This window comes from Anguilla rostrata, chromosome 16 (assembly GCF_018555375.3).
Source record: "Anguilla rostrata isolate EN2019 chromosome 16, ASM1855537v3, whole genome shotgun sequence".
Lineage (NCBI taxonomy): Eukaryota > Metazoa > Chordata > Actinopteri > Anguilliformes > Anguillidae > Anguilla > Anguilla rostrata.
Window position 1 is genome coordinate 12,651,755 of NC_057948.1, and position 26,287 is coordinate 12,678,041.

Below are 26,287 nucleotides of genomic sequence, written 5' to 3' on the forward strand. Positions count from 1 at the left end.
ACTGGAAATGTGGAAATGGAAAAGTCATCCTCGTATTTATCACATGACCTTCCCCCCCAAAAAAAGAAAAGTGATAAAAATGAATGTTTTCATTTCATCTAGTGTTAATTGTCCTTGCTATTCCTTCACTACTTTGGTTTGTGTAGACAACGTTTGTGCCAAAGCACTGATGATGCCACTGATTTCAGAAGAATGCTTCTATCATGGAGTCACAATTGATCAGTCTGTTCAAGGAGACTACATCTCCGCTTCGCATCCACTTTTCTCAGTTGCTTTGGGAATGATTTGTAGCAGTTTTTGGATGGTAACGACACACCAGTTGTACCTTGGTTTGCAAAAGCAGCATACAGTAAGCTCCTGCATTTGAACCAAGGTCTGCTGCAAGTGTCACAATGCAGCCCTCTCATTTCATTCATTTCATTTCATTATAGGCATTTAGCAGACGCTCTTATCCAGAGCGACTTACACAACTTTTTACAAAGCATTTTTACATTGTATCCACTTATACAGCTGGATATATGCTGAAGCAATGCAGGTTAAGTACCTTGCTCAAGGGTACAACGGCAGTGTCCTTACCTGGGAATCGAACCTGCGACCTTTCGGTTACAAGCCCAGTTCCTTACCCACTGTGCTACACTCCGTCCACACTCCGTCCATACTCCGTCCTCTCTAGCCATCATATTTTTCCCCTAAGACATGACAACTGTGGGTCACCCAGGCTAAGACTCAACTTATTACCTGAACAAACAGTTCTTCTACCACCTTCCACAGTTGTCAGTCAGACAGCAAATCATGCTTCTGAGTTCTGTAAACATAGAGTTAAGAAAGAGCGAGAGCGAGCAAGAGAGAGAGGGAGGGGGGGAGAGAATGGGATTAAGAGTGGTAAACCAGACTGAAATATGCACTGGGAGGAACAGGAGATTACAAGTAAGCTCCATAATGATACTGATCCAGTGGTGATAGTCCTACCTTTGTGTGGACTTAAAGGAAGCTGTGCGAGAGGGAGGACAGCTAATATCTGACATAGTTAAGGAGTAAAGGAAGCCAGGAGGTTCACTTCACTACCTGTTATCATATCAGGAGATATTTCACCTGTGGAAATTGCAGAAACCCTCTGGTCAGCCAGGCTTGGACATGAACATGAACAACACTAATCCAAGTGCTCATTTTTGTTTAGTTCATGAACTCAAAGGTACTCTCAAGCAGGGACAGTGACTATAGTGTAATTGTAAACATTTTCTTCTGGGTGAAATAAAGAAGAATGACCAGAGTCTGCATGGCGGTTAATCACAAAGTTAAATGTAAATGATAAATTATGAAGAATTCCTTGGTAATGGAAACCCCTGAAACCATACGTCATATTAAAACGTCTATGATCAAACCTCCGAACAAAGATTCAAATTAATATAACAGAAAAAAAATAGTAATATTGCAGAAATAATCGAATAGAAAGTTCCAATGCATGTATTCCCAATATAAATTGGCCAGATTTATCTTTATGAAAAAGAAGAGCCCACAGGAGCATGTCTGTGAATGAAACATACTTCAGATGCATTGTGGGTAATGGCTTGAGGCCTCTTTGATCAGTCATTGCTTGGGATTAATTTGTGTTCTTTCTCCCACTCTTCTCATAAAAGAGAAGTCAGGCATTGCCCTTAATGGCTTCCTTTACCGGGTCAGTGAGACGAACAAACCTTTATTAACCGTTCATGGTGCAAAACGGTTTTGTGTCCCTGTGGTCTCAGTTTTCAGTCTTATAGATTTTCTTGGTCTCAGTTGTTCGCAATCTCCTCATTTGTTTGAAATGCAATGCATTTTAATGTCATTGTACAGTGTTGTCATTGGAAACAAAGCATTATGCTTTTTTTCTACACAATGAACCTGTTCTATTACCTACACAGTATATTATCCCACCTCCTCTTTGCTCTAGAAAATGTGATCACATTTTGAAATGGCAGATGTTTTCTGATATAACTGAACATACTTGTTTGTGGATTCCACCAAACTTACCAGCAATTTCATCTACGAAAATTCAAATGAAAAATGAATTTAATGCCACAGTTATGACACCCCAAGCAATTAAACAGCATAAAATCTTAAAGACAAATCTCATATATCATATCATCAGACACTTTGATGAGTTACCATGAGCCACATGAATCTGATTTTGACACTGATTTTTTTTTATTTATTTATTTTTTTTAAATGAGAGATTCTCTACTGCATACAGATTTCAGTATAATTTAGGAAAGTAGCTTGAGGTCTTTAAAAGTGATTATGAACAGCTATTTCAAATTCTGTGCAGATCTTCATTTATATAACAGTGTTTTTTAAGCAAAGGAACATGTTTAAGCATGCCTCTTAGCTGACTAATGGGTCAAAACAAAAATGGAAATTGAAATGCATTAAAATGTGCAGCAGAATATTGAAGGGATCGGAGGCTACGTATACATCTAATTAAGCAAGCGTGTTTGGAACTCAGTCATCTAGTCCACTTTTGAGCTGTCTGTGACCAGGTGACTGATGCCATTTTTTGCTGTTCAAAGCCACTCTTCTTGTCTCTGAGGGGCTTGAAATCCATTCCTGCTGACACTTCGGCAGTGTGCATAATTATAAATGCCTGTGTGTTGAAAGGGTGGTGCTCTTGGGTGGGGGTAAACTGCCCCTTTCTATGTAGGGCTTTAATCTTGTGATACAGTTACCACTCTTTGGATGTCATCTTAACCGTTCATAATGCTATTCATTTTAGATTGAATTCATAATTAGTCTTCTACCTTTAAAAATAAATGTAATCCAAATACAGGGGACCTTACTTTCCTACAGGCAGGAAAGAAGAATTAGATTGCTTTTTAATGGGAGTACATTCCCTGGTGAATTTCAGGTTTCCAGAACGGCATCACATTTTTTATGGGAGCATGGAGGGGGAAATGTTGTGCATTACCAAATACCCCATGTCTTTTGAATTATAATCCCCCACCAGCAAATGTACAGCATATGCCCAAGTTCTTATGCACAGAAATCTTACAGGTACAGGCAATGTTCTGCTGGCACCTGTCATCCTTAAGGGGGTTGGGGACATGGGTCAGTTTGAAGCCATTTTGTTATTCACTCCGGCACAAGACAACCCGGAGAAATACACAGCATTCCAGCCGAGTGGTGACTAGCAACTTCTCTTCACACCGTACCAAAAAACAAGGGACTCAAGCTTTTTCCCCATCACTCTCCAAGATAAAATGTGTGTGTGAATCCATCCAGCGATCCTGAAAGCAGCATTCCAGTAAAGAAAGACAGAATGAAAAAAGTTGTCGGCAGGATTAGCCACAGGGCTTTACTGACGTTACCCACAGGACCGGTCGAGACAAAGAAGGCCCGCTCTGCGGCATTGTGATAAGGAAGTAATCGAATGCTGACGCAACAGGAGGACGAAATACCCCTCCCTGAGCAACCGAGGTCCCGCCACGCCTTTCAGGAAGCCCCTCGGAGGCCGCTGGGGACCGCCCCGCTCCTGAAAGGCGGTGCTGAAAGGAGCCGTGAGAGGCCCCCGCGAGCCGCATGCTGATCAGCCTGGCTCCCGGGCTCTCCTCTGTCTCTCAGCGGGACGTCCTCCTTCCAGAACGCGCGCGGGGGGCGGCATCCGCAGCCCCCCGGGACTCGCTGAAGAAGAGGCCCCTCCTGCCTCATCTATAACTCATACCAATCTTTTTAAGAAGGTGCTAGAGCGTCTACGCTTCCTGCATAAATTCAGATTTCTTCAGTGGGGACTGGTCTAAACAAACAATAGTCATGCTTTTATAACTTCAAAAAGCCTTCATTAACAATAATAATAATAATAATAATAATAATAATAATAATAATAATGAAGAAGAACAAGAAGAAGAAGATACATACCAGTATAATGAAGAAAATTTGAACTGCAATGCAAATACTTCATCCATTTTCTAAACCACTTGCTCCTTGTCAGAGTCGTGGAGGGCGGAGGGTGGGGGCTGGAGCCCATTGCTGTGAGGCAACAGCATTTCCCACTGCACCAGCATGGCACCCTAGTACAAATACTCCTAAACAATACTGACAACATGAGCCTTAACAAAGATTTAAATGAAAAGACAAAAGGTGTCATGCACAAAGCATGCATAACCAGGTACTGAGCATGGAATTGCCTCTATTATGAAACCGTTATAATCACATAGTGCTTTATGATGGCTGAAGGAGACTGATATTCCACATGGATTGTAAGATTACTGCACAAGGCCAATTGTTATCTTATTAATATATCCGTGATCCTATGTTGTCTTTAAAATTATATCAAAGGGGCTCAACTTACGTGTACCTATATAACAGCGCATTTTAGCACCCACTTATTACCATGCAAACGAATGCTTCTCTCTGAATACGGTGCAATCTCTGAAAGTCTGTCGTTTTTAAAATGGCATCGCGGATGATTCTGTTGTAATGACCTGTGTTTTCCCTCACATTTGAGCTGGGTTTAGATTAGCTCTGGGCTTCAAGTGGCTGCTCATCCCTCCACAGCCTTTTTGACAGAGTGCTTTACTGAATAATTATGACAGTGCGAGATCTTAATTATTTTGTAAAGTGGTGTGTGACAGTGTGGGCGCTTAGTCAGATGCCAGACAGGCATAAAGGTAATTAATTGTTCCTTGTGGGGGCACGATCGATGGTGTGGCTAATGCTGCTGTTTCACTAGATCCTGGCACCAGTTTGTAGTCCAATGAAAAATACTTTTTTTTTGTGTAGAGTACTTAAATTGATCTTTGAAATTTCAAATGTATTTAGTTTTTTTTTTTTTTTTACCCCAGAGGAATGTTTAAAAGGAATTTTTAATAAGAAAGTAATTAGAGACAGACTGTATTGATTCAATGAGTACTTGATTAAAGACCAGGGCAGAGGAACTAAAGGCCCTTTCACATTGGTACACAACCTGGATTGATCTGTTTTACTCTGTGTAAAGTGTCTGGGCACCTAATGCCCGGCCTACTCTAAAAAAGAAGATGAGACTGACAGCCTTGCTCTGTCTCTATTTTTCTATCTTACTTGCTCTCACTCTGTCCATTGTTGTTTGCATTTGAGAGGACTGCTACCACTGAGCAGGTAGGAGGCGCTGTCTTCTGTAGTGAGACCCTCTGCGCATCTCCACGAAAGCCCCCCTTATGCTTTGCCTTTGGGTTTAATTGCTTTAATTTTTTGTTTTGAGGTTTTTTCCAGCATCTATTGCATGCAGGTAGGCCTGGCAAATGTTTACACATTTTGCAGAGCGATTTTATGTATTGAATTCTGAATGCCATGCGGCTACACAGTAACACAATAGAAATGAAAGAACGTATGACTCACAAATTATATCAAAGAGCTCCCTGGCAGCCAACATTAGAGTCCTTACACAGCAGAGTCCATTATCAGACAGTAATACTATCCTCTGTAGTTGGCTATTGTTTGTCTAATTTCTCACACAAATTACACGCTGTCACGTAATCCTTTAACAAAGGAACGTCAATAGATAATGTTCAGAGTCGAGTGTTAAATTTCACTGCCTCTTCGCTCTCTATACTGCGTTGGACAGAGACAGCGGTGTACGTGATCCGTAGGAATTCTCCTCAAAATAAAATGACACGACAGGACATTCTTAGATTGGGGGGTCAGATAATCATTTTTCCAGTTATTCCCCCTTTTGGCTGGATATTCTGTTTTTTTTTTTTCAATTCCCTGTGGGAAACTGACCTTGCACTATGCTGTCTGACCGTCATTGTAAAAACGCACAATAACAAATACGTTACAATTTTGACTGCACATCTGGCCCATACCGTTGCCGAATTCCACCAGACATTTGCGAGCATGTAGATGTGAAAAAACACAACCCCTCTCCAGACAGACAGACATTCTTTCCCCTGTGAATTGGCATTTATAGAGGGCCAGAGAGCGAGATCTCTCCTCCAGGTGTTTGTCATTCCCACACCCGGCTGCCAGCTCTTCTGAGAATGAAGTCGCCAGATTGCCCTTCAGATCCCTCCTTTTGTGGATTAAAGTGGGCAATTGTAGGACTACTTTAATCCACAAAATCTACAGTAAACTTTAATACACATTAAGGGTTAGTTATATACATGAAAATGTAAATAATTTTGTTATGAAATCTCTTTCACTTCTGAGTAATCAGATGAAGACATGAAACCTCTCATTTGTATTCATTCAAAATTGGTCTTTAACTTTGACTTACACTTTGATCCCCCTCACAAACTCAGCTTGAAGAGTTTTAGTGACTGCTGAACCCGCCAAACTATGTGAAGGAGAAATATTGCTGACTGCACGTTAAGGACAGATGCTGATTGAATCTCAGCCAAGGTCCCAGGACCCCAGTCTGCTGAGTGTCACTCGGTCGCTTGTGACTTAAACGGGCGTGCTGTTAGCGCCCGGCTCCCCCAGGGGGCTCGCTGCCAGGCGAGCGGGAGGTTTGGGGAGTGCCACCTCCGCCTGCCCCCGACCGTGACCCGAACAAACCTGGAGGCCGGGCGCGAAACGACGGCACCGGGCTGTGATCCGGCCTCTCTGGCCTTTCGTGTTGACTGACGGGCGCTTGCAACTCGCCGGAGGGCCCTGGAGCAGACCGGCTGGGCCCGAAATTCCTGTGGCGGTCTGGCCTCGGAGCCCTGAGAGCTCCAGGTGGGAACCCGGCTTCTCGGGACGTGAGGGGTGTGGACGGAGCCTCTCCTGCTGCTTTTAGAGCTCTGCTCCGCAGGTGCATAGGGAAAATCAATGTTTTTCTTCTGCCCAGCCGCCTGTATAGTCACTGATGTTAAGTCGCTGCCTCGGCAATGCAGAGGAAAAGATTTAAGATTCAGCATAAAGTGTTATTATTTCATAGTGTCTGATTAAACGTAGCGTGAAGTTGTCCACTAAGGTTCACCATGGGATTTCTCATTCTCTATCTGCATGTTCAGGGGTATTACACATAAACTTTAAAAATTTCCAAATTTTGATTATAAATAAATATGTACCTTTTTACCAACTGACCTTTAGTTGGTTTCAATTAATAGATTTGAATTGAACTGTGAAGAGAAAAGCAAGGTTGCAATTTGTGCAAGATTAATAAAGCTGTTATAAAGCGTAGCGATAGGGATAGTAATGAGGTAGATATTTTCCCCACCACATGAAGTTGCAACATTCAATTAAATATCAGATCATGGCATAAATATGTTCATATGCACATATTCTTATGTTTGTATGTTGTGTGTGTGTGTGTGTGCATGCATGAGCACTTGACTCGTATATGCATGCAAGTATACACAGAGAATTTTCATTTCAAGGACCGACAATAATTTATTGAAGTTGTTTTATCTCTGTCCTGCCCCATATCTCCTCAAATCCAAAACGGCGCGCTTTGACTAAGTAATTCCAGCCTGTCTGTGGCGCGATAGTGAGAGGGTTCATTTAGCAGTGTCATACTGCCCGCAGGAAGAGCGATGGCTGAGCAGGCTGCCGTTCATTAATCTGAAACACATCCACTAGCTCTCCTTCCCTCCGATAACAGCCTCCGCCTCGCCACCGCCACTATCCAACCTGCTTTCATTCCCAAACCGTTCTGTGTAAACCAGGAGTCTCGAGTGCTTGTCCTAGAGAAGCTGAGAATGGGCTGGCTTTTCTCCTCTCGGTTGAAGCCATTAGTTAGCTCACCTGGTTTATTGGGTCTGAAATGGTTGTGTAATTTACAGGTTAGATAAATAACACAACCACAGCAAACAAAAAGCAACAGCCAGCCTACCTCGTGTCTCTCTGTGGCCAGGGTTGAGGCCTACAGGTCTAAACCAAGCCAACGTTTTAATCCCATACCTTCAGATCTGTTTGAACTAAATTGTCTTTTTTTAATACTCAACTGAGTATGTCTGTTTCAACCAACCCAGCCCTTAAATCCCAAAGCTGTACATCTGTTTTGACCAAACCAGCAGCTTTTTAACTTAAGTGTCCTAAGTGTCCATTTTAACCAAACCAGCCTTTTGATCTCAAAACTGAATGTCAATATCAGGGGGGGGGTGTGCTAGAGCACAGTCTTCCATTATGGCAGTTTCTCTGACACCAAACCAGCTGACAACCACTATGGCACAATCAGTCCTTCTTTATCTCAGATGACAGTACAGAGCTACAGCCCGTGTGACCATCTGTACAGCCATTCTGTCCAAAATAATGCAGTTTCTTTCCGAAAGTCAGTGCTATTTCTTCTTTCTCTTTCTCTCACCTTATCGTGCTATAAAAAACCCTGACAGCCTGTAATGGCCCCCATTCTGAGGAAAGGGTGTGTATTCCTGCTTTTTTATTTTTTTATTTCTTGAGGACCTTTCTTTTGTAAGCTTCTGAAAAGGAGCTGCACATAGTGTGTGGGGGTTGTCTTCTGTCTGTGCGTATCTGGGCTGTCTCTTCCTGCTTGTTGTTCTGAAGCTCTAACTGCCCCCACCCCCATCACTTAATGGAGCTTTTAATGGAATTTCAGTTTTTGTGCATGTTTCCATTTGACCCAGGCAGGTTTTGTATGTATTTATGGAAGTGTCTGTAGTTTCTCTGGAGGTATAGCATTACTGTACCTGCTGCTTTAGAATTACATGAAGTGCTTTTTCTTGCTTTTAACCACCGACTCAAAAATGTCCCAATACAAGGTCAAAGCCAGATGCTTCTCCAAGTATTGAAAATATCATTCAGTGCACAGAAAAACTGTCAGGACTTGCTGGAAACTACACTAAAACTGAAAAGATATTTTTAAAAACTATCCAGAAAGCAAACTCTCTTTAAATGACTATTCTGTGAGGGTGAGAAAGAGGTTGAGTGAAAGAGGAGTAATGGGCTCTTAAGGTGGCAGCCTTAAACACCTGTCAAGCAGAAAGCCAATTGAAGCCCATTTCATAGCGCTTCGGTCAAAAAAAGGGGAACAATATGCTATTACTATGAAATTCTGTAAGTCTTTTTTTGATATTTCAATTTTATATCTCAAGTCACAACAGCCTCTTTTAAAGTTGGAGTTTAAAGATTCTTCTTAATCCTCCAATTCTCGCTGGGGTTTGTGATCGGCAGTGGAACAGACACTGTGCACCGTTTTAGCGAAATCTGAGCCAAGGGAGGGAAAGGGAGATTTGTTTCACTTTATTCAAACTAAAAGAATAATGACACCTTAAGCCTGTGTTAAATTAATCCCTGCAGCACTGCCTAGTGATTGTTTAAACAGGGAGCCTCAAGTCTGCATACCTGTACAGCTGCTTCATTGCAAGGTGATAAATATGACATCAGTCCCCATATTGGAAGGATTTCTCCCCCTTTACCTCTCTCCCTCTCTCTCACACACACATTTATATTACTTGCGGGCCACTATGTGCTACATTCCAGAAAATGAATGATTCATAAGGATTAGCTTGAGATCCAAGATTGTGTTGCAATAAAAACAACAATGACCATGTCTCATGTAAAGATTGCTTCATAATCTTCTAGTAATGGTCATTTCTTCTCTCAAGAGAGCAGGCAATCAATGGAGTGCTTTAAGTAGATGACAAAAGATTCTTATTGTTACATGATAAATGAAAAGGTGAAATCAAGTGGGTCGATCAGTTTAAAGTTAGTTTTAATTTTCTATGTTTGAATAAAGACTTCTAAAGACGGTAGGTTTGAACATGTCTCTCCGTGCATAAGCAAGTACGCATAGCTGCGTGATGGATCATTCAACCATCATTGCTCTGCTTGCTCGAAGCAGCCAATCGGAACGGCGAATGTTCGCGGCTCTAAAACAAACCAGCCGCGCACGTCCCTCTGCAGTGCCGTGCTCCCTGTGCTGTAATCTCTCCCACCTGTTAATGAAGAGCAGCTGCCGCAAGCACGGGCTCTGCACATTCCACACTTTCCCCAGTTTTCATTGGAAAATGAGACGCTAATTGGTCTGTTCATGTTCTGGAAATCATCCAGGGGTTTTTTTTTTCTCTTTTTTTTTTGCCCGCATTTCCTATGCGAGTCCTGTGGAAGGCAATTTCACGAGCGCTTTTTAAATGTTCCTACTGTGATAATAACCTGAAGAATAAAGCATCCCTATTGGCTGCATTTAATGCCATTCCTGCAACATGATTGATTAAATACAAAATGATCCATTAGCGGCTAATTTAATTTAACTTGCTGTATTTTGTTGCCCAACAGTAATAAATTAGTTTTCCACCACCTGGCTAATCAGTTTATGTCCTGCAGGTAAATACAAATAAATTGTACAAACCAACAGCATTCAAACTGCATTTAGGACAGGAAAAGTTTCTGTATTTTTCTAAAGCATTTATTTCTATTTTAAAAGGTGACTTTTGCAGCTGTGAGTGTTCTTGAAGGTCATTACTTTATTCTTGGTTTCCTTGTGAAAATCCAGAAGCTTATCAGGGCAGAAATTACCTTGGACAATTAGAAAATTCCAACTCTATCAAATTTGCCAAGTCATATTTTTACAGTATTAAATTTGAGTTCCTGAGTTATTATAATTAAAGCCTAAGTAAAAAAAAAAAGTAGGTTTTAAAAAAGGGGATTCAGTTTTGATGGTCACAAAGAGTTACCATGGCAACATCTGTTGGGGGAGCGGGAGGGGCCGAGCGGGGGCCAGATCGCAGCGCTGACCCCAGTGGGGTGTTTGCTGTCCAATTTGCCGTGCCGTGCTCGGCTCCGGTGCCTTCAGCTGCGCGAGTCTGGCGACACGCTCGGCCCCGGCGACAAATGAAGATTTACCCGCGCGGTCCTCCCCTGCCGAGTCCCGTCCCCTGCGGGCCCCGTTTTAAACGGACGGCACGGGGACGCGGCGAGCACCACCCCGACACGCCGCCTTCCTGCTTTCAGCGCGGAGAGGAAGCAGGACCGAGAGCCGCTTGGAGCTCGCACCGCTCTTTCCATCTGTCACTCCGTTCGGTTCTTCAGCATTTTCATGCGCACGCATGCGCTTACGTTTGTGTGCTTGTGCATAAGCACACAATGCCTGCATGCATAAAACGTGTGCAGGGTACACACTAGGCGTACATCTGTGCAGGCACAGATAGCACACCTGGCAGCACATAATGAAGTGTACGCTTACCTGCACTTAGAGTGTGGGGTATTTGGAGGTTAATAAATGTGCAGTGTTTTTCATACACTGTGGCTTATTTACCTTCATTTGGTCTGCGGTCTGGTGCATACGCCCGCAGACCCAAACCGCTTCATTTCCTGTGGCCTAACCCCACGCCCCCCCTGCTCACTCGCGTGCCATTTCTCCTTGTCTGTGCACTTTCACCCACTAAGATCCTGTGAATGGACAATAGCATCCTTCAGAAGGCCCTGCAGTCTACGGTACAGGGCCTGTGGCCGCCCGCTGCACACGTCCCTCACTGTGACTCAGCTGATATGCGGTAAGCGTTCTGACACAAAATGGCTGCCGTCGTCACCTCTCAGGTGGGGGCCATGCATTGGTGATGGTTGAGATGCTTCACTGCACGGAGAGATAATGAGATGACCCTGATTTTAAAAATCACCTGATATTTGTTTTTCACATGTGAATATTGCTATTTCACATATGGATTTAACATTTTCAAGTGACTTGAAATATTCACGTTAACAGAAAATGTCACATGTAAACTGGACGCAATCACATGAAAATTAAATTAAATTAAAATTTCCATGTGTGAAAAGAAAATCCTTTGCAGATTTGCATTTTCACAAAAGTCACTGACTTTTTCAAATTACTAAAATTTTCACACGTGAAAACAAAACAAGACTTTAAATAGCACAGGTTACCTTTTCCCGCTCTCATTTCATTTTCATAATTCTCATGTGTACTCTTCACATGTCGGGTGTTCACATGTGGTTTTTGAACACGTGATTTTTTTTCGTAAGGGGAAACACACTATACAATCCATTATTATTATTATTATTATTGTTATTATTATTATTGTTCTTCTTATTATTATTATTATTGTTATTATTATTATTATTATTATTATCATTATTGTTATTATTGTTATTATTGTTATTATTGTTATTATTATTATCTTCATTATTGCTATTATTATTATTATTATTATTATTTTTATTATTATTATATCTGCATATAGCCAGGCAGCAGCAGCGTGCCCAGGCCCAGGTGGAGACCATGTGCAGAGCTGATGGGGTGTTTCACACAGAGGTGTGAGCTGCAGACGGATGGCACACACGTGGAGAATCCCAGGCCCACCCCGCCCCGCCTCATCATCTGCTGACGGGGAGTTTCCAGCAGGTGCTCCGGGGCCAAGTGCGGTGGAGGGACACAAACAGGCGGGCGCCGGCGTAGCGTAGCTACACCCCCGCGGTGCGCGAGGCCACACAGCTCGCGCCCAGGCGGGGAGGCCAAAGCAGAGGTCTTCCAAGGGCAGAGGGGCAGGGCTATTCTGGAAAGGGCAGCCTTTTCACCCCTTGTACTAATTTTAGTTGCTCTTAATTGGAGTTCAGCATTGTGGGTTTTCAGTGATTGTTACGAAAAGTTAGGTTTTAACATGTTCTTTCTCTGTCTTTCTTTCTGTCCTGCTGCTTATATCTGTCATCCTTACGTCAGTTCTTACATCTGTCGTTCTCACCGGCCCTCCCTCCGCATCGCTGGCCTCACCCTCAGTCTCTTCCCCGAGCGCCCCTCCCCGCACCGCCCGTGCACCGTGGAGCCCTAAAGGGTTAAAGGCGCGCAGCCCCGCCGCGGAGAGCAAACAGCAGACGGAGCGGATGTGTGCGGAGGGCCGTGCGCCGCCCTGCCCCCTTCAAGACCCCCGCGAGTCTTTCCCCGCGTCCCCATTCAGCCAGATAGAGTGACAGCGTAAGTCAGGATGAAAGGGGCAGGCATTAAGGGCTCAGGTAGAGAGGCTGACCCCGAAGCCAGGAGGCTCACCTGAAGAACACTGGCTCTTTTCTTCTCAGGTAGCGGATTAACCCCCGCGAAACGCCCTCTCCTCTCCTCTACTCTCTTCGGCCCTGTGAGGGCGGGGAAGGGTGAAGACCAGACGCGACCAAACAGGGGATCTATAAGTTACCAAAGGGCACTCCAGTAACCACTGAGTCTCGTGAGAGACGAAATAAGGGGGTGCTATACTCCTAGGGGACGTATCCCAAATAATGACTAATAAACCCCTAAACGGGTAACTGAGGAAGAAGGAGTATATAAGGAAAATAAAGGAATAGGGAAAAGAGAAATGAAAAATAAACAACTTCGAACCGAAGCTGAGAAAAAGAAATGTCTTTTCAAAAACAAAACGGAAGAAGTTCTGAGGCCAACTAAAACCAGGGGGGAAAACTGGTTAGTAAAGGGCAGAAAGGTTTGTGCCCCAACGGTGACACAATAACCCCTTAAAACCGCCGGCCTCAGAATCTGGACCTATACCGTCCTAATACCTTTTTCCAAAAAACAAACAAACTGAAGTCAGAATTCTTTTTTAAATCTCTTTGTTCTTAAATTCCTTTTACCTTGCTCAGGAATACGACAGGGAACTGGCTAGAGCAAAACACGTTACACTCAAGCACCGTTCCACTGCCTACTGACGCTTTAAATACCCGGCCACAGGTGTGGCTGGTAATCAGCGGAAGGTGTGAGCAACCCCCAGGTGAAACCGATCAGAGGTAACCCTGCAGGAATGCATGGAATGTTCAAGCAGGAACAATCCTCCCACAGGAACCAAAAATAACGATTAGCCGAGTGGCTAATCTGCAAGCTCGAACTAATCGTCCCCACACACCAAAATAACGATTAGCCGAGTGGCTAATCGGAATGCTAACCACTGAGCCGGTGCAGGCACAGAAAAATGATCTACCTGCACAGAAACCGTGACAGTACCCCCCCTCTAAGGACCGGCCCCAGACGGGCCCTCGGACCCACGAGAGCGGAAATCCCGGATCAGTTCAGGATCCAATATGTCCCTAGAGGGAACCCAACAACGCTCCTCCGGACCATAACCCTCCCAGTCAATGAGAAATTGTACCCTACGGCCCACACGCCTCTCGGCCAGAATGCGACGCACCGTATAAACTGGTTCCCCATCCACGAGTCTAGGCGGAGGTGGGGGTTTGTCCACAGGAGCCAACGCGCTTACTAGAACTGGCTTAAGACGAGAGACATGAAAGGTAGGGTGAATTCTCATGGACCGGGGCAGCTGTAGGCGAACTGTGACCGGGTTAATTCTCCGAAGGATCTTAAATGGACCAATGAAACGAGGAGCGAGTTTACGAGACTCCACTCGTAGAGGGAGATCACGAGTAGAAAGCCAGACACGCTGACCCACCCGATAGGAGGGCGCAGGTCTGCGGTGTCTGTCGGCAAGCCTCTTTTGACTGGCTGACGAGCGTAGCAGTGATGTACGAACTCTCCTCCAGGTGGACCGACACCGCTTGACAAATGTCTCTGCGGAGGGCACCTCGATGTTCTTCTCCAATTCAGGGAAGAGTGGAGGTTGATAACCACATTGGGCCTCAAACGGTGAGGTGCCCGTCGACGCGTTACGTAGCGTATTGTGCGCGTACTCTGCCCACACGAGTTGACGGCTCCAGGAGGTAGGATTGGAAGGGACCAGACAGCGGAGAGTGTTTTCCAACGTCTGATTTGTGCGTTCCGTCTGTCCATTGGTCTCCGGGTGAAACCCTGATGAGAGACTGACCGACGCCCCCAGAAGTGAACAGAATGCTCGCCAAAAACGCGCGGTAAACTGCGGGCCACGATCCGATACTACGTCTTGAGGTAACCCGTGTAATCGGAAGACGTGGTTAATAACTAACCGGGCGGTCTCCAAAGCCGACGGAAGTTTAGGCAACGCTATAAAATGAGCCGCTTTCGAGAATCTATCCACAACGACTAAGATGGCAGTGTTGCCATCAGAGGGTGGCAGCCCAGTGATAAAGTCCAGCGCTACGTGACTCCAAGGGCGACTAGGAACGGGCAATGGACGTAAAAGACCCGACGGTGGAATGCGAGAACCCTTGTTCCGAGCGCAAACCGAGCAGGCCGAAACATACTCCCGCACATCCCTCTCCATGCCAGGCCACCAAAATCGCCGGGATAAAAAATCCTTGAATCTGTGGATACCCGGATGACAAGTCAGATGCGTGGAATGTCCCCAACGCAACACCTGGGCGCGTACCCTAGCAGGGACAAAGAGACAGTCAGGCGGACCTCCACCCGGATCCGGCTCAGACCTTTGAGCCTTCCGGACCACTGACTCAATCCTCCACATAGCAGGAGCTACAATCAGAGTGGAGGGAACAATGGGTTCTGGGGAGCGGTTGTCATCTGATTGGTCATAGATTCTAGACAGGGCATCAGGTTTGATATTTTTTGAACCCGGACGATAAGTAAGGATAAAATTGAATCGGGCAAAAAACAGAGACCAGCGACCCTGCCGTGAATTCCGTCTCTTAGCGCTCTGAATAAACTCTAGGTTTTTATGATCTGTCCAGACCGTGAAAGGATGTTCCGCCCCCTCCAGCCAATGCCGCCACTCCTCCAGAGCCAGCTTGACTGCCAAAAGTTCACGATCCCCGACGTCATAATTCCTCTCCTGTGGGAAAGGGATCGCGAGAAATATGCACACGGGTGCACCTTGTTATCTAAAGGGGACCGTTGAGATAAAATGGCTCCCGCGCCAAGCTCAGAGGCATCCACCTCCACCACGAAAGGAAGTGCCGGGTTAGGCGTGATGAGAATGGGCTCAGAACAGAACATAGACTTTAAAACCCGGAAAGCCTCGTCGGCTTTGGGTGTCCAAGAAAAATGAACACTGGCCTCCTTTTTGGTCAGCACAGTGATCGGTGCGGCTACTGCACTAAAATTGCGAATGAAACGCCTGTAAAAGTTGGCGAATCCCAAAAACCGCTGCACCTGTTTAACCGATGTGGGTGGGGGCCAATTCTTAACCGCAGAGATTTTATCAGGGTCCATTTTAATAGTACCTTCAGAAATGATAAACCCCAAAAAAGAGACAGATTTGGCATGGAATAGGCATTTCTCTGCCTTCACGAACAGTTTAGCCTCCAAAAGGCATTTCAAAACCTGCCTGACATGACTGACATGCTCAGCAGGAGTGTTGGAAAAGATTAAAATGTCATCTAAATAGACAAACACAAATCTCTCCAACATCTCCCTAAGAACGTCATTGACTAAGGCTTGAAATACCGCCGGGGCGTTCGTGAGGCCGAAAGGCATAACTAAATATTCAAAATGCCCGTTATGCGTGTTAAATGCCGTTTTCCACTCGTCCCCCTCTCGTATTCGCACTAAATTATAGGCATTCCGAAGGTCAAGTTTGGTGAATATAGTCGCCCCCTGGAGACGTTCAAAAGCCGAATTCATAAGGGGTAAGGGGTAGCGGTTCTTGACCGTGATATTATTAAGACCTCTGTAATCTATACAGGGTCGCAGACTCCCGTCCTTTTTCTTAACAAAAAAAAACCCTGCCCCCGCCGGCGAAGTGGAGGGTCGAATAAAACCATTGGCCAGGGACTCTTGAATATATTCCCTCATAGCCTCGCTCTCGGGAATCGATAAAGAATATAAGGAACCCCTTGGTGGAACCGAACCAGGAAACAATTCGATAGCGCAATCATACGTTCTGTGCGGAGGTAAAGTAGTGGCCTCTTGCTTGCTAAATACCTGCGCAAGATCTACATAATCATTGGGGACATTGACTGGTAATGGAATAGTGGCCGTACCCACTGTAACCAGATCCTCCATACTGGCGGAATAAGGATATTCCATTTCATCTTCCGTATCTTGTTCGCTATGGCTTTTAAAAGAACCCCCCTCACCCGAGAATTCCTCTGTGGCGTAATCGCAAGGAGAGAAAGAGTCAAAACACGGATCCCAGACTAGGCTCTCCTCCCTACCTGAAGAGGGCGATGCCGCAAACTGACTGATGGGAGTAACGGTCTCCTCATCACAGTAATCAAAACTGGGCTGGGAACTAGAACCAACCCCAGGAGCCTGCGTAGTCTCCTGCTGACAGTGAGACATGCATTCCAAACCCCACTGAAGGATGGCCTCCCCAGTCCCGCCCCAGTTGATGTAAGGTTTATGCCTAACCAACCAGGAATGCCCCAACACAAGGGGAAAGGTAGGTGATTCCACCAAAAAAAATCTGATATGCTCCACATGTTCACCAAAAGGGACGCGCATCTGAATAAAAGCGGTGGTTCTTTCCACTAGGCCTGTGCCTAAGGGACGACCATCAAGCGCAGTAATCACCCGAGGCTGTGGCAATAGACGCACAGGTAATCCGCGTTTCTTTGCCCATTTTGTGTCCATAAAACAATCCACTGCGCCTGAATCTAAAAATGCGTTAGTGTTAATGATCTGTTTATTCCAGGAGAGTTCAACGGGGATACAGGTGCGAAAGACTGATAACTCACGTCTCGCCAGTGGCTTACGCTTCACCGACGAGACTGATCTTTTGCTGCTAGCACTGGACAACTCTTTATGCGGTGCCCTATCTGTTTGCAATAGTTGCATCTCTTGGTTCTTGATCGAAAATCAGCATCCCTGCGAACGTCCACACTGTCCACCTGCATAGGTTCTGACCTGATTCCTGAGTCTTGGGAACGAGTGGAGAAAATGGGCGTACCCAAGAGAGGTGCGATGTAAGGAGTCGTTCGACCTCTCCTTTCATCCTTATCTCTCTCTCGTTCCCTAACCCGGTGATCAATGCGGATAGCTCTCGCAACCAATGCCTCGAAAGTAGCGGGTGGCTCACTCGCAGCCAGTGCATCCCTGACCGGATCTGACAGGGCGTTGGTGAATAGTGTCATAAGCGGTAGTTCGGGCCAGCCTGATTCGCCGGCTAACGATCGGAATGCTATAGAGAATTCTGCAACACTATTCCTTCCCTGCCGAAGACGGGTTAACCTAGTGGCCGCCTCGCTGCCCGTAACATCGTGGTCAAACACCCTTTCCATCTCCTCAATGAGGCGGTCTGAACTTGTCATTATGGGCGAGTTTGAACGAAAAAGTGGGTCAGCCCAGGCCAGGGCTTGGCCCTTAAGGAGACTAACAATAAATGCCACCCTTGATTCGTCCGTAGCATATCGTGAAGGGTGAGCTCGAAACTGTATAAAACATTGCGTTATGAACCCCCGGCATTTGCCGGATTCACCTTCAAACGGAGCAGGGAGCTGAAGTTTAGGTTCCTGATTACTCGTGAGTGCTGGTGTGTATGTCTGGGGAGGAAAGGATTGTGCTTGAGTACTGGGAGCGCGAGCATCGAGTCTCCGAAGAAACTCAGTTTGGAAACGCCTTGTCTCCTCGCGTTCAAGACGTCGCTCCTCCTCTACCCGGACCCGGTGTTCCTCGAAACCTCGCCTAAACTCCTCAGAAGCCACCTGCTGGCGACCCATAATCTCTAGCAGGCCGGTCAGTGTAGCTTCCTGGCGGCGTGACGCCTCCTCTTGTAGGGCCAAACGCTCGCACAGCTCTGCCTGTTGTGTAGTGGTGTTCACTTGTTGACTGTGCAACATTTGTAGCCCCTCTGTATGGGCCGTCAGGATGGCTTGTTGAGCCGTAACAGCCTGATCCAGGCCGATGGTCGCTGGTACTTCCATTTGGCTTGAGTGTTCTGTGAGGGCGGGGAAGGGTGAAGACCAGACGCGACCAAACAGGGGATCTATAAGTTACCAAAGGGCACTCCAGTAACCACTGAGTCTCGTGAGAGACGAAATAAGGGGGTGCTATACTCCTAGGGGACGTATCCCAAATAATGACTAATAAACCCCTAAACGGGTAACTGAGGAAGAAGGAGTATATAAGGAAAATAAAGGAATAGGGAAAAGAGAAATGAAAAATAAACAACTTCGAACCGAAGCTGAGAAAAAGAAATGTCTTTTCAAAAACAAAACGGAAGAAGTTCTGAGGCCAACTAAAACCAGGGGGGAAAACTGGTTAGTAAAGGGCAGAAAGGTTTGTGCCCCAACGGTGACACAATAACCCCTTAAAACCGCCGGCCTCAGAATCTGGACCTATACCGTCCTAATACCTTTTTCCAAAAAACAAACAAACTGAAGTCAGAATTCTTTTTTAAATCTCTTTGTTCTTAAATTCCTTTTACCTTGCTCAGGAATACGACAGGGAACTGGCTAGAGCAAAACACGTTACACTCAAGCACCGTTCCACTGCCTACTGACGCTTTAAATACCCGGCCACAGGTGTGGCTGGTAATCAGCGGAAGGTGTGAGCAACCCCCAGGTGAAACCGATCAGAGGTAACCCTGCAGGAATGCATGGAATGTTCAAGCAGGAACAATCCTCCCACAGGAACCAAAAATAACGATTAACCGAGTGGCTAATCTGCAAGCTCGAACTAATCGTCCCCACACACCAAAATAACGATTAGCCGAGTGGCTAATCGGAATGCTAACCACTGAGCCGGTGCAGGCACAGAAAAATGATCTACCTGCACAGAAACCGTGACAGGCCCGGCTCCCCGTTCCCGACGACACCGCGGGGCTTAGGGCACATCCTCATTCGCCGGCCGTTCAAACCGAAAAAGGAGCAGGAGAAAATGCCTCAAAGGCCCCTGCTGGGGGAAAGAAAGAAGACGATGTTGATTTTGCAGCACGGGCGCCACTTACCCTGAATCTCCCCGCCGGCGAATTTCGCGCTCTCAAACACCCTGTAAAAAGGCACAGGAAGCCACCCTGGAGAGAAAGGGTGGGGAACCGCACTGAGGCAGGGTTTTGAGGAGAGGGGGCAGCGTTGGTGTTCTCTATGCTGCTGTGCTGTTTAACTCCGTCAAACAGACGGAACCTTTCCCCGTTCATTATCTGATCTCTGCCGACCAACGCAAACAGGACGGGTGTGAATTCTGTACTGTGTGTGTATGAGTGTGTGTGTGTGTGTGTGTGTGTGAGTGTGTGTGTGTGTATGAGTGTGTGTGTGTGTGTGTGTGTGTGTGTGTGTGTGTGTGTCTGTGTGTGTGTGTTCCAGACTGCTGATATCTGTGTGTGCTGTTCCCCGATACCGCTTCCGCCCTGACAACAGTGTGTTCAGTCTCTAGCTGGCGATGTCGTCATGCTGTTTCGGGGGCCTGGTCAATACAAGTTGCTGTTCTTATCTTAATAAGAGTCACTTGGCTTTGTGCGCTGGCTGTCACAATACATTCCAGCTGAACCGTGTAACCCCCCCACCCCAACCCACCATCCCCCACCCCTTCACACACCACCCACAACCCCCTCCCCAAACCCCACCACCACCCACCATCCCACAAATGGGACATTATTCCCTTTCCAGACTGAGAAATTTCAGTTTCAAAAAGAAGGACAAGGTTTTAAAAATTGAGTATTTCTAAATCGTTTACATTAGGGTTTTTCTTATTTTTAATAATTAGTTGTACTTGCTGTACTTTCTCCACAGCTTGCCTCTAGAATCAGTGACTACTTTCCACAACTCAGGCAACATGATACCAGGGGAAAACTAGAAGGGACCACGGGGAGATCTTAGCACGCATTCGACATCTGTGCTTCCATACACACGCCTACACAGTTGCTTCCAAATGGCCCGCATTATCATACGCATACGGCACACTGGGGGTTACTTGTCCACTCCTTCTGTCTAACACCACCGGGAAATGTAGAGGTCAGCGGGTTTGTTCATGTTTGCCCAGCAATGTGAAGAGGGGTGTGGTTGATTCACAGGTGAAATATTCTGTGTCTCATTTTGACTATTCAGTCAAGCAGGTGTGCACAGACGATACTCTGAAAAATGACCTACAGTCATTCGAACTATAGGTGATACCTTTTCCATTGTTTGTTACCAACAAAGATATTGTATAGGTTACATGCATACACTTACACTACCGACAGTAGCACACACTTATCCTGTGCAATTGTATTGTAGAGCATAAATTTGACTAATTACACTATATTTATGTTATTTATCTGTTCGTAAAGCTTGGGGGGTGGGGTGGGGGTGGGGGGGGGGGGGGGGGGGGAGCAGTGTGGGTTTGTCTAAAACCACATTAAGCCAAAGTTTAAAACCACATTTCCCCACCTGGGATTCAAACCTGCAACATGAGTCATAAGTTCTGGGGCATCATTTTTAAATTCTGGCAATTCATCCTAAATGTCAGTGCATGATCATTTCCTAAAATTTCTTGCAAACGGTTTATAAAAAGTTCATGTGCACGGACACATGTTCCTAAATCATTCCTACGCATGATCTGCTTATAAATCACAGATCGTCCTAAAATGTGAATGACTCCAACCACTGAATACCTTTAAATATCCTCATATGGTCGGGTTTTCTGATGTATAGCCCTGAAAAACCATTGTCAGATTGATATATAGCTATTTATGCCATTTTATTTATTTAGTTATTTATTTATTGATAGTTTACAGCATGCTAAGGAATCATTTCAGGATTGCATAGCTTAATATTTGTTATAATTGTTTTATTTCAATTGAGTCATCATTGACAGCTGTCAATACCAGCCTTCTGTTTCTTGAATTTAATACACATCTAACGTCTCTGTTCTGCTTGTTATTTTATTTGTATAACACAATGTTACTATTGTGCACAACATTATTACATTTTAGCTTTAAAACATATTTTAGTGCAAGTGAATGACAAAACTTGGCCATGATCTATATAAAATTTCATAATAAATCATATTTTATGTACACAACCAAGGGACGAGACGATGTGCATTTGCCAGACAGTACTGCTTCCAGCAACAAGCCCTGTGGACGAAAATATTAATTATGCTGCCAATTGTTCTATCTCCATTCACCTCCGAGGGAAATTAGAGACTTCTATTCTCTCTAACGATGTGCATCCAGATGAATTATAATGAAGAGCTGGGCTCTTGGTGATTGGCCAGGTGAATCATTTCCTGACCCCGAGGTCTCACATTTTTAACAAGGCGTCAGCAGAATAATTGTGAGCGCTGCCTCATTGTGGCTTTTTTCCCTTTTTTCTTCAAAACAAGCAGGCGAGTCAGTGGGCACATCCAATTCATTTTAACTGCCATGCTGCGCAAAGGGGGATTTGCCAGTCATTATTCCATTGTAGTCGGGCAATGATTTGCTCTTTAGCTTCTGTCCGAAGCTCCCTGGATTATTTTTACAGCTATAATGGGATTTTGATTCAAGCCTGGACAGTGTACCGTCGCAGCATGACAAAATATACAAATATAAGCATGTGGGCACGGTCATATTTTAAGGCTGTTTGTAGCATGCCCTATTGATCTATTCGTCAATACACACACTGTGTTAATCATTGTATTTCAAAGTACTGACACAAGACAGTTTTATGACACGTGCGTCGTGTGTATTTGTTCATCTGGAAACTGTGAAGTTATCTGATTGGTTTTAAGGATTTTTTCCCCCGGTGACTAATACAGCCAGAATACCAACGTCAGGTTTGAGGATTTGAAAAGACGGCTTTTGTGCTCTAACCGGCTTGTCCCTCAGAGAAATGTGCCATGTGTCCTCAGAGTCCTGAGAGAGGAAGGCTGTCTCTCTCTCTGCAGGGCACGGCGAGCTAGCAGGCTGTGAACTAGCCAGCCGGCGGGGAAATTTGTATTCGAGCGCGGTGCTCGTGGCCGTACCTGGCGGGCCCCCGCTTTGCCTCTCCGCGGTGCTCGCGGTAATTGGAATTTTAAACGATAATAACAAATACAATGCAGCAGAAGACTCCAGAAATGTACAGGGAGGGAGAGACGAGGAGGGGGAAACGTTGTTAAAATTCATGTGTGGTGAGAATAAATATGTCGACATCTACTACTTCGGCAAGGATACCAGGGGTCACAGTTTTGTCAGGAGGAGTGTGTGGCAGAAGGTGCACATTATAATTCATGACACTGAAGCACTACACAGATTTTTTGTATTCAAACCACATATACCCTTGGTGGTGGACTATTATTATACTGAATTATTTGATGTGGGTGGTTTCATCCAATCGCACTCAGTTTTTTATCTGTGTCCCTGGCAACCAGACCTCTACCATCCTGGCAATGCTGATTACCGGGCCATACCCTTTCCTCTACTGATTAGTGTAGGTGTTGTCTCAAAGGGGCGTGGCCTGCCAGCTTTCCATACCAGGTCATTGTCCTGGATTACATATTTATGAGAAGAATTTCTTCCTTCTCCAGTTTCCCAGCCTGTCCATGGGTGTGGAAATACAAGACGAAAAATTGGCCCCCAGTGATCAGGGTGGAGGAGCCCTGGTCTGGACAAATATTCCCTCCCCAGGGACTGTTCTGGGACCAGTTTCAGATTTGTTTCCATATAATGGTTTAGTTTACGATTAGGGTTGGGTAAAATAATTTTTGGTTGGGTGTTCAAAAATTGTCCCAGAGCCCACAGATTAACCAAATGACTTATTGTGAGAGCTAAATATCAATTCAAATGAAGGTCTGTATGGAAACTCAACTGGATCCAGTGTTCACTAATCAGGTCCTGACTGCCCTCTCAAACACCCGCACACACAGGCACACACACACACACGCGTGCACATACACATGCGCACACTACTTCCAGTGTTCGCAGGAAACATTTCCCCAAACTTTAGACGTTCAAAATAAAACTCTCTTTCTGCCTCAGACATTTTTTCAGTGCCAAGTATGAGCCCCACCTCCACCAGAGAGCCTGTGCTCCGCCCTGCAGCTGTTCTCCCCTGGAGCTGCTCCCATTCCTGCTCTTTGCTGACCCAGGACGACTGCCTGCACCTGGGACAGGGGCCTGTCCCTCAGGGCGAGAAAGGCCTCCCAGCCTGTCACACCCCACCCATCACCTCAGCAGACCCACAGCAACTCAGTCGACAGGTGCAAGTCTGACGGGCATGCCAGAGTCACACGAGACCAGCGACTGACAGATCCTTTTCCCGTGTGTCCATGAGTGTGTGTGTTTGTGTGTGTGTGTGTGTGTGTGTGTGTGTGTTAGGGATGGTGCCGAAAACAAATACCATATTCAGCAACACTCGGATAATGCGTTTACCCTGAAAGTATTCTCCTCCTCAATTTGACCAATATTATTGAGATTCGGATCTATTTTCCCATCTCTTTGATGCGATTTGCTCAGAAGTCAAATTGTACATACTACTTTGTAGAAACTACTTTACGTTGTACATACAACTTTGAACATACTACTTCAATTTGTACATACTAATTGGTACATACTACTTTACTTTGTACATACTAGTTTACTTTGTACATAGTACTTTACTTTGCAAATACTACATTGTACATACTATTTTACTTTGTGCATACTAATTTGAACATACTACTTTGTACATACAACTTTGTGTGCATACAACTTTGAACATACTACTTCATACATATTACTGCGCACATACTATTTTACTAAGTATATACTAATTTGTGCATACTACTTAACTTTGTATATGCTGCTTTGTACATACTACTTTACTTCGTACATACTACATTACTTAGTATGTACAAAGTAGGATGTACAACGTAAATAGTATGTACAAAGTAATTAGTATGGACTAAGTATGTTGAATGTACAAAGTAAGCAGTATGCACAAAGTAAAATAGTATGTACATAATAGTAAGTACAGATGAAGTAGTATGTACAAAGTAGTATGTACAAGGTAAGTAGTGTGTACAAAGTAAAATAGTATGTACAAAGTAGTATGTACAAAATAATTAATTCTAAGAAGTATGTAAAAAACATAATGGACAAAAATAGCATTACAAAATATATTATGAACAAAGTAGTCTGTTCAAAGCAATATGTAGAAAATAAAAAAATATGTACAAAGTAGTATGTGTGTACTTAATGTGCGCTTAAAAGTATGTACTTAAATGATATACTAAAAAATAAAAAAAAACATTTTAAAGTTCAAATTATGTATGTACTTAAAAGTATATATACATATATATACACACACACATATATATATATATATATATATATATATATATATATAAATAAATAAATAAAAATCTTGCAGAGTCCCTCAGAATGGGGAGGCTGCTGTGTTTGAGCGCAGAACTCAGGATTAGTAAGGAGTGTCATTACTGAAAGGACCAATTAGAGAGCTGTTTGCACTGCCCTGGCTCCTGGGGTTTGTTTTTCCCTCTCTGTGTATGGTGCCATGGGGGTTGCCTAGCGCTGTTGTATTCATCACCGTTGTGGGGAGCTCCCCGACATCTTTGGCCACTGCTTCTCACGGATCCAGGGACAAGGGATCCAGGGTCTCTGGGATAATAGGGGCCCATGGATGTGCATCCACATTTTTGTCCTACCCATTATTTTCCAGAAACAAGTAGAGTGGGATGAAGGCCTTTTAAACAGACCCCACATCAAAAGTGCCCATGGTCCTGTCTAATTGGCTTCCTGATGTAGCTGAGTGAGCGCTGCCCTGTGCGGACTTCTAACATTCCAGTTCTTCTGTGCACATGTGTACGCACATGTGTGTACACACACACACACACACACCCTAGAGGATTTCAAACACAAGCTATGACACTTGCTTCCAATCTTAGAGAAGCAAAACCATTCCTCCACACCACTGACTGTGGTTTTTGTTCTCTTTTAAGAAAGGGTTTCATTTAGAGTGAAATTAGATGCATAGTAATGGGCCACGTCAGAAATAATGTGCCTCTGGCAGCTTTGTTTCCGGATGGTCACAGGTTTTAATTGAAAGCAATTGAGAACCTACTCTGGCCTTAAAATAATGCATCCATGTCTGAGGAGCACTGAATTGAATATCCTTGAATTTCCTGAATTGAAATTTGGTTTGAATTAAAGCAGGGTGTTGGAGAAAGTGACTCATTTTTGGGGCAGAAATTCAGGAGGTCTCCTTTGTGGAACTGCAGCGCATGACCGGGGTGAAAAACGCATGGGGGAGTTTGAAAAGAGAGGGAGGAGGAAAAGATGGTGACCTTTTACATTCCTCAGGAGGGAATCTCTCAGACGGTGGACGTGGAAAAAAAAGAGGAGAAAAGAGCTTTTCCTTGACCTTTGAGAGCACTGAAATAAAGAAAGGCCTTTAAACGGCCCATCTGTGCAGTCTTTGGGGTGTCCGGTCTCATCTGAAAAGGGCCGGTGTGGGTGCTGCGTATAAAGGTCTCGACTGAATACCACGATTAGTTCATCTGTTGAATCAGGGCCCTGTTTCACGAAGCAGAATTACAGAGGTAGTTGGATAACTGCACTGAGTAAAATCTGGAACCCTCCCAAATGTGGAACATGGACTGAAGCAAAAAAAAAAGCCGTTCCAGGTTTTACTCATCAGCAGATTTATCCAGCTAAGTCAGTAATCCTGCTTTGTGAAATACCTCCCCCCCGCCCAGGTGTCA

At 44.8% G+C, this 26,287-nt stretch overlaps 1 pseudogene; it reads right to left on the minus strand.

Moving 5' to 3' along the window:
• Positions 1 to 6,393: 6,393 nt before the first annotated feature.
• On the minus strand, positions 6,394 to 18,024 carry LOC135242628 (uncharacterized; annotated as a pseudogene).
• Between the last annotated feature and the right edge of the window lie 8,263 nt (positions 18,025 to 26,287).